Here is a 9188-nt window from a genome sequence, read left to right as displayed (position 1 = left end):
ACAGATGTTACCACCTCTTCATGGTTGCATCAATAAGTCTACAATGTACTACAGCTGGACACTTATCTCACCTATGCCGTTTCACTGCCAGGCGAGAAGAATTTGATGAAGGAAGGAGAGAGGAATTTTGTCATCTTGGTAAATGGATCACCAAGTTATCAGCAAAACTACAGAAACCTTACAGACTCCACTGCTCAAAGAAGCCTCCATGAATTATGTCACTTGCTACCCTATTATGACCTTCTCCAGCAACTAGTAGTCCCATTACACCCTTCCTGAAAAGCTGTGAAATTCCCATAGAGGAGTAAGTCTCACCAATGACAGACACAGACAGACAATAGTGGCAGCTGCAGCAGGCAGACACAGACAGGCACATAACCAGCTGGTGAGCAAAAGAAGAGATGGTTCAGCAAAATAAATGAAACCCCAGGATCCAAGGGAGATGTCTGGGGAAACTGACAGGCTTAAGAGTCATTTGGTTGAACAGGGTAGAGAGAAGATATATAGGAAGGTGGGCAATGCTGAGTATATAGGATGGACTAGGGAGTCTCAGAAGGGATATTGCTGAGTAGGAAGCAGCAAAATTGTCCAGGAATGTGAGGGCTCAATTACATGTCTAGGACAGAGTAAGTGGAAGTGCCAGTGGTTTGAGAACAGGGGAATTATTAATTCTTTACTGTGAATCTGCCTACTGTTGTAGGTGATCTCTTGATGGAGTGGGGCAGAGATCTATTTCTGTTCCTTGTGACTGACCCACATTGCTGTAAGCGTTGCTTCTGTGCTCAGGGTCAGACTGATCACCACATTTAGGACCGGGAAGGGATTTTAGCCTATGGTCTGATTAGTGTACACTGTAGGGACATTTGCCTCCCTCAGAATGAGGAGCATAGTCTTCCTCCTTGGATCTTACCAGAATATTTCAACAAACTGCTACCTGTCCTCATTCCCCTGCTTTACCTGTGGCAAATTACGGTGATTTTTTGTTTTTTGAGCATTGTGCTTTATCATTGTTCATGCATTTTTAAGAATAGGTTAGATCAGGGCTGTCCAACTGGTGGCCCATGGGCTACATCTAGCCCACAAGGGGTTAACACCCAGCCCACAGGCCCCCACCTGGCTTCCACTCCACACACTGCTCCAGCTGCTGCTTGCTACTGGAGTTTCCAGGCTCCCCCTCCCTCCTCCAACTTCTGCTTTCTGCCCTTGCCTCTGGGGGCAGGGTAGCTCAGACTGGAGGTCAGAGGGCCCCATGCAGTGGGGGAGCTTATGGTGCAGGGGAGGCCATGAGTCAGGGAAGTCATGCAGCATGCAGCCCAGGGAGACCTTGGCCCAAGCAGGTGCTGCCTGCATGGATTGCAGCCCCCTGCCACTCATAAGTTGGACAGTCCTGGATCAGACAAGAAATTGTATGGGATAGTTTGGATAGGGATGTTCCTACCTATGGGGTCAAGCAGGGGTTTGGACTAGGTGACTCCTGAGGCTCTTTTCAGCCCTACTTTTCTCTGAGATTCTAAGTCCTCCATCCTAAAGAACCAAGGCTCCTAATGTGTCAGTTACCTGTGCATTACCCAACATGCACTGTGACACCCCTCCAGCGATGACATCACACACAGCACAAAATGGAGGCCTGCAGAACAAGGAAATGGCAGTTCTTTAACCTTCCCCTGCAAGCATCCTCCCTTCACCTCTAGAATCTTGAGCATGCAAAGCCCCCAGGCCCAAGCCCATCTGATCCCTGCACCAGCATCATCTGGGTGTTGATGTAGATGGAAACAGATGGAGGTATGACCACATACCGGGCTGTAACGCTGGGCATCCACCTTACTGCCTTTCCCCTTCTCCATGGAGCTTGTAGCACTGCTGGAAGGGAGCAGTCTGGTTACTGGAAGGGAACCAAACACACAATGTAGGGGTTAAAACAGTGGGCTCTCATAGGAGTGTAGCAGCCTCTAAAAATGGACCCACCTGAGCAAAAGGGGAAGAACTGCCTGGCAGAGATACAGTTTGTCCCAGGGGGGACACTGTAGGCTCTGAGGGAAATTGAAGCTGTTTGGGAGCAGCCCTGTTGGAAGTGGGAGGGGTGATGTAACCCCAGACAGTTTTGAAAGAGGGCCCTTAGCAAAAGCCCGGAAAGAGCCCTGAGCTGGGATTGGCTGCGAGGCTCGGATAAGAGGGGGAGCAAGTTTTCCCCGCAGAGTGGGGGGAACAAGAGAGAGGGGCTGAGGGACAGGCTGGAGACTGGATTGAGTGTCTCAGCGGAGTGGTCCCTCGGAGAGCCCCTGAGAGAGGCCTGCCAGAGCAGAGGGAGAAGCTGCTGGGGCAGGAGCTGGCGGGGACTGCTGGTGTGGAGAGCCCAAGTCGGAGAGAGACCTGACTGCAGCCAGTAAGGCTGGGTGAGCACAGCAGAGCCGGGGTGGGGATTGCCAGAGTCTGCCCTAGTTTCCCTGAGGGGGGAGGGGCCCCAGGGGCAGGCAAAGCCCAGGGAGGGGCTGCAGTTGCGGGGGCTGTGAGGCTGTATGGGGCAGGAGGGTTGCTACAGCCTGCAACCCAGACACTGCTCACAGCAGAACCAGGGAAGGGGGGCAAAGGCAGAGGAAGGCTGTTTTGCAGGAACTGCAGAGGAGCCGGCGCTTGCTGCCCAGAGACCCCAGGAGCATGGAGATGGACACCAGTGCCTGAGAGCTCCCAAAGACCATGTGGAGGGACACAGACAGTCCCGCTCCCTGGGATACCCCACCAGGGGTCGTGCACACGGGATCCGCAGTACACCGTGTGCAAGTGAGAGACTGTAAATAAGTCCAGGGAGGGTTTATTATACAGATACCCATGTGTTTATTTCATGATTATTTATTATGCTGTAAATAATTAAATCTTGTAAATAGTTTGAGAACTGTCTGCAAGGGTGCTTGATTGTATGGGGAGGCTCTCCGCTCGGGGCACTGCAGCAGCTCCCCAGGGGGGCTGGGTAGGGCTACTGGCTACCGGGTACCCTAGGATCCCATCATTCAGGTGAGGGTGCATGTAGTGTCACACCCAGGGTTACAGGAGCAACACAAATAGCTTTGCCTCTGTCTTGTTATTTATTCCAGTTTGTGACTCAGCTACTGGCTCCAAATCTCTCTCTCAACCCCCCAGTCATCACCATCAGTTTGTGACTAAGCCCTATCACTTGTCACCTCCTGTCCTAAGTTCTCTCATATCTAAAACAGCTGTTCTCCAACATGGTTCTCTCCTTCTTTCCCTTTAGTTCAGCTCCTGCACCTATCTACTGATACACCCAAACACAAATTAAAAGAATACCAAAGTTGCAAAGTCAAGCACTCAAGTTAAAAAATGCCAGGATTGAGTTTGTCTGTGGAACCTTCAGATCCTTGTCAGTATGCATTATGCTAAAGATTTTAATTATATAATCCTAACGTGCTTTCCACAGGATTCCTACTTATTTCAATGCACAGGATGAATGGTGTATAATTACTGATCAGTTATTTCAGGGACGGCAAAAATACGGCTCACAGGCCAGATTCGACCATCATGCCATTCTATCTGGCCCATGTGGCCCCTAAAAAAATTAGTAAATCAATATTTATTTGCTCCTGGCTGCCTGTCAAACCTGACAGGAGCCGGGGGCAGTAGGACCAAGGGGGAGCCCTCAGCAGGACTGAGTAGCCCAGCCCCACCCCACTCTCAGCCATTTCACTCCCTCCCTGCCCCCACACTGCTCCATTACCATGTGGCTCCTGGCTGCATCACCAGACAGGGGAGCATGGGGCCACACTGGTACGTGTGTGCACATGCGCAGGAAGGGGCAGTGTGTGTGTATTTGTGTGCAGGTAGGGGCAGTGCACACTGTATGTGTGTATGTGCATGTGTAGGGGCAATGTGTGTGTGATAATAAGGTGAATACCACACACACACACACCCCACCATACACATGCATCCACATACCCCCTCACACTGCCATACATGCAGACCCCCACACCCACACCCCCTCACACATCCCAGCCACCCTCCCCTCATACACAGCCCCCCACAAGCCCCATACCCACTCACACCCCACATATCCATACACACACCCATATGCTCCCTCACCCCATGACCCCACAGCCCCTCACAGCCCCCCACAAACCTATACCCCCCCCACAATATACAAGAGTAAGACTTCATTTTCTGCTATTGTGCAATCACCTCTGCATACATAAACACATGTAAACCAGGACAAAAATATTTTTTGAAATCAAATTAATGAATGCTGTAGATCTTCACTTTTTAGAATATAATTAGGTATTTCTCTCATTCCAAGATGGTAAAACCCCTTGCTAAAAGGAGTACTTCAGGGGGGAAGGGGAAAGACTTCTGGTGGCAAAGGTCAGGGATTAAGGGGTGGGACTTCTTGTCACAAGATGGTGACCAGGGGGCAGGGCACCTGTCAAGGGGTGAGGCTGCCCATGCAGCCCTCGACAGCTTACCAAAACTCAGTAAGCAGCCCTCTGCCCAAAATAATTGCCCGTCCCTGAGCTATTTGGTACTTTGGATGACATTCTATTATTTTTCTGGTCAAGTAAGTGGTGAGTTTTGGTGTTTACATGGCATTCATTGGCACTTACACACTCACAGGAATTCTATTCCTGGATGTATAGCCCTCTGTGTACTCATGGCAGACTTATTTGCCTGAAAATGGAGTCAGTGAGGGTTTATAAACATGCCAGAAGGCTGTGGGGAGTGCTTTAATTAGAACAGCTCCGAGAGCCATTCTAATTAAAGTGCTTGGAGCATCACGTGTATCAGCGTCCCTGTGCTGAAAAATGCTGGCAGGGGTGCTTTAACTAAAACTCATCAACCCAGCTTTAGTTAAAGCACCTCTGCCACCATTTTTTAGCATGGGGACACTGATACATGTGATGCTGGAGTCTGTTGGAACACGGAATTACCACACTCCAGCAGACTCAATTAATTGAGTCTGCTTCGACGCACTGTAATTACATGTCAGAGCAGCCTTTCTGCATGTGTATAGGTGCCCTGAGAACCCATAGCTACTGATCTTGGCCTCAGAAACAGGATATATTCCTGTTCCTCCTTTTTTGCCCTCATAACTGAACCACTGGGGCACTCACCTGGGAAGCTAAGGGTTCTGAGCACTCTAATTACCACACCATGAGTCAGCCATCAGTCCCTACTTTTGCCAGTGCTCCTTTTGAAGCACAGCCACTAAAACAGTCATTGGAAAAACTGGAGGAAGGGCAATGCAGTAAGAAGCTTCTGCCCCATTGGGGACAACAGCACAGGCCAGAACTCAGACCCCCCCCCCCCCCTGACTTTTTGCTAGGCCAGTAGCCATCTTATTGAGCCATATACTCCAGCTTTACTCTTCTGTCCCCAAATGACTCCTACATATCAGCTTAAAAAATGCTAAAGAACACATGAGAAAATGGCAGACCTGTGATGTTGTGGTCACAGTAGTGTGCTGAGAAGTCAAAACAGAACCAAGTTCAAACGTTTTTGCAGGGGGAGTAGAGCTACGGGCTTAAACCTTCCCAGGCCCCTTGAAGAAAACTTCCTTAACATTTCTGTACATATCTAAACTGTTTGAACTTGCAGAGGTTTTGACACTGTCTTCTAGTTCTATCAGTGGCACTCAGTTCATTGTTAAAAAGACAACGGATGAAATGGCCTAGACAAGCTTCTGAATTCCGTTAACAAAGTAGCCTGGTAGTTCCAAATTCTCCTCCAGTGCTGGAATTCCTGGTAGGTGGAAGAGTAGGTAGAGGCTGTAACACCTCCATGATTAACTGCCCTTTTTTTCAGTGCAAATTACTTCCATAGACCTTTGTGCTTCCATGTAGCTGTGTTGCTCCATTTGCTCTGTTTCCAAATTCTTTTTGGCTCTCAACTTTAAGTTTTTTCTCATTTGCTTCTTTTGACACGATACAGTAATTTCTGGGTTCAGTAAAAACAGTCAGGCATGAGAAGAACTAAACAACACATTTATTGTGGAGCAGCAGGCAAGTCTTTGCAGACCCTTTGTCTCTCTAACTACTCTGTACTTATGGACCGTCTCCCACTTCCAAACTTCCTCAGTGTCCTATGTTAGAGAGCATTCTGAATTCTGACTTCTTTCAGTATACCAGTTTCACATGGGCAAAGTGCAAAGGTACTTCCTACATTGATACTGTCTTGCTTTCCAAGTGTCACTCTCTTCACAGTAGAAGGCTTGGTGGGGTGGCATCTATGTCCAGTGTAGCACCAAATATTTTTATATTGCCTTTTAAACTATTGGCTTGGGATGATCCTAGTAAAGTTTCTTTTTCATAGGTCCACCATCATGTCCAGCTCTATCTCCAGAAATATCTTTGACGCTGAAGCTTCATGTTCCAATATGTCCTTCCTGGTCTTTGAGTTTTCAACCTACTCCCGAGTTTGGGGATAGGATGAGCTATTCAGTGTCTCATTCATAGGCTTTGACATGCCAGATCCCTCTGAAATAACTACGTGGCTGTTCTTCAGATTCTGGTTCAAGACACGGTGACCCATAGGGGTCCCACCCTTTTTCATCCTTCTTCCCAAATAAAGCCATTTTTCCGTCTCCACCAGAAAGTGGTCATCTCCAGCAGATGAGTGGTCCAGCGTCTTTCAGGATCTGATGTACCATATTGCCTCAGCCATTTAGGTTTCCTTAGAAGTTAGTGAATCTTCACACAAGCCAGTTAGCATCCTACCACATTTTAGCCCAAAAAAGGTTCTCCTTTTATTGTGGAGCAGAGGCCGTAATGGATCCTGCCAAGGCAATTTGAGAAACACCAGCTACTTGCATTTCAGCTGCCTGATGAGCAAACCAGAAGTACCAAGTCATTCCAAAAGGAGGGCTACTTTTGTATTAATACCATGCCCTCCTTTTTGGTTGTCACTGGGCGTGTCTACAGTGCAAATGCTGTGGGGTGAGTTTACTCTAGAGAAAATTACTATAAACTCACCCTGGGCAGGCATCTACACATGCAGGGATGTAGGAGCAGATTTGCTGCTCATGACAGCAGTCCGCTCCCACCCTGGCTGGCCTTGCACCCACCCCTAGTCACTGCCAGAGGGAGCTGGAGGCTCCTGCCACAGCTGCCTGTGGCCAGCAGCCATGTTTAAAAGGCAGCCTCATGCGCTGCTCCTGGGCCACCTGTTTTCCTGGCCTGGACCAGCATGCAGAGTACAGTGGCAGCATGCAGCAGCTCTGTCACTACAGCCTCTGCCTGCCACATCATTGCTGCTCCAGCCCATAGCCCCAGGAGTGACATCCACCACCCCAGGCTCTTGCTCACCACCCTGCTTGCCCTGCTGATCCGCTGCAGGGACCGCCACCTGGCCCAAGTCAGCATCAGCCCTGGCAGCTCCCCCACGCAGTGCAGCCACCTGGCCTGGCTTGCAACACCGTCCCAGGCCCCCTGCCACCGTGCTGTTGCTGCCCAGACCCCATACTGCCACCCAGACCCCAGCAGGGACACCGATGATGCACTCCTGGACACCACTGCCAGGGCCATACTTGCAGTCCTGAACCTCCAGCCTCAATGCCTGTAGGCCCACTCAGCCAGCTAGAACTGGTGGCTGCATGTTGTCCAGGCCACCTGGGATGATGAGCAATGGCTTGTCATTTCAGATGATGCGGGCCACTTTACAGGAACTCTTCATGCAGCTCTTTCATTACCTGGAGTGGCAGGATACCAACATGCAGTGGCTCCTCCTTGCAGAGACCTGGTTGGCCTTTGCCCTACTCAAGCTAGCTATGCTGACCAGCCTCTGGTACATCAGCCAACTCTTCAGTGTGGGCAAGGCTACTGCCGGGGGGAGGGGAGGGGCGGGGCAGGGCACCTTGGAGGTGTGCAGCATGCTCCAGAATGTACTGGGGCACACTGTGCTTCAGGTGCATGGCACCCCGGATGTGGTGGCAAGTTTCTGTGCTCTGTGCTTCCCCCAGGGCATCCAGGCCCTAGACGAGACTCACAACCCTGTCACCTGCCTGCCCCACAGTGATTGCACCTACTCTGTCATGTTCCAGGTTGTTGTAGACCACTATGGTGCCTTCACAAATGTGAATGCTAACTGGGCAGGCACTGCCCATGATGCCTGCATCTTCTGCAACTGTGCCCTGCCAGCCCTGGCAGAGAGCAAGCACTTTATGCCAGGGGTGTCAGACCTCCAGCTAGGCACAGTGGTGGTCCCACCCCTTCTCATCGAGGACCCCACCTACCCAATCCTCATGCAGCCCTACACCAACCAGCTGGACCCCCACTGGGCACATATCAACTGCTGCCTGAGATGGACTCACAAGCTGGAGGACTGCATCTTAGGCTGGCTGAAGAGATGCTGGCACACCCTCACTATCTGCCTTGAGGTCACTGAGGCCAACATCCTGAGCCATTGTCACAGCCTGCTTGCTGCATAACATCTGTGAGGCCTGAGGGGAGCTGTTTTGCAAGGCCTGGGGTGGAGGAGGTGCAGTTGGGCGGATGATGCCTGGCACCAGGAGCACCAGCTGCAGTGGTAGTGACAGTGGTAGGACACCCTCCTGGCCAAGGCCCCAGGTGAGCTGCTCACCTGGCATTGGGTGCTAAGGTACTGGGTGAGAGAGGTGGCTGTAGCCAGTTTGCATAGCCACCCGTAGATCCCCGCCCCACTGCGCATCCCAGCACCATGCTCACTGTGGACAGCTCTCTGAAAAGCAGTTATTCCCCTCCACACACCTAGATTCCACTTCCCTCCCTCTCCAAAAACAGAGCCCTTCCCACCATCTCTCCTCCCCACAGAGCCCCTCCACCACCCAACCCACTCACCACCAATAAAGCACCCTCTTCTCCATGCAGACTATGTGCAGTGGTATGTGTGCTCTCTTAGGGTGGGGAGCAGTGGGGTGGGAGTGCCTAGGGGCAGAGCCTGGGGACAGGTGTCCAGCATCTTGTGAACAAGTTAAGAGGCTGTGACTTGGATGACTACACAGTCCGGTGGGTGGCGAATTGGCTGGAGGGCCGCACCCAGAGAGTCATGGTGGATGGGTCGGTTTCGACCTGGAAGGTTGTGGGCAGTGGGGTCCCACAGGGTTCGGTCCTTGGACCGATACCCTTTAATGTCTTCATCAGTGACTTGGACGAGGGAGTGAAATGTACTCTGTCCAAGTTTGCAGATGACACAAAGCTATGGGGAGATGTGGACAC

Source organism: Alligator sinensis, unplaced genomic scaffold (genome assembly GCF_000455745.1).
Source record: "Alligator sinensis unplaced genomic scaffold, ASM45574v1 scaffold161_1, whole genome shotgun sequence".
Taxonomy (NCBI): domain Eukaryota; kingdom Metazoa; phylum Chordata; order Crocodylia; family Alligatoridae; genus Alligator; species Alligator sinensis.
Note: the sequence above shows the minus strand (reverse complement) of the source record.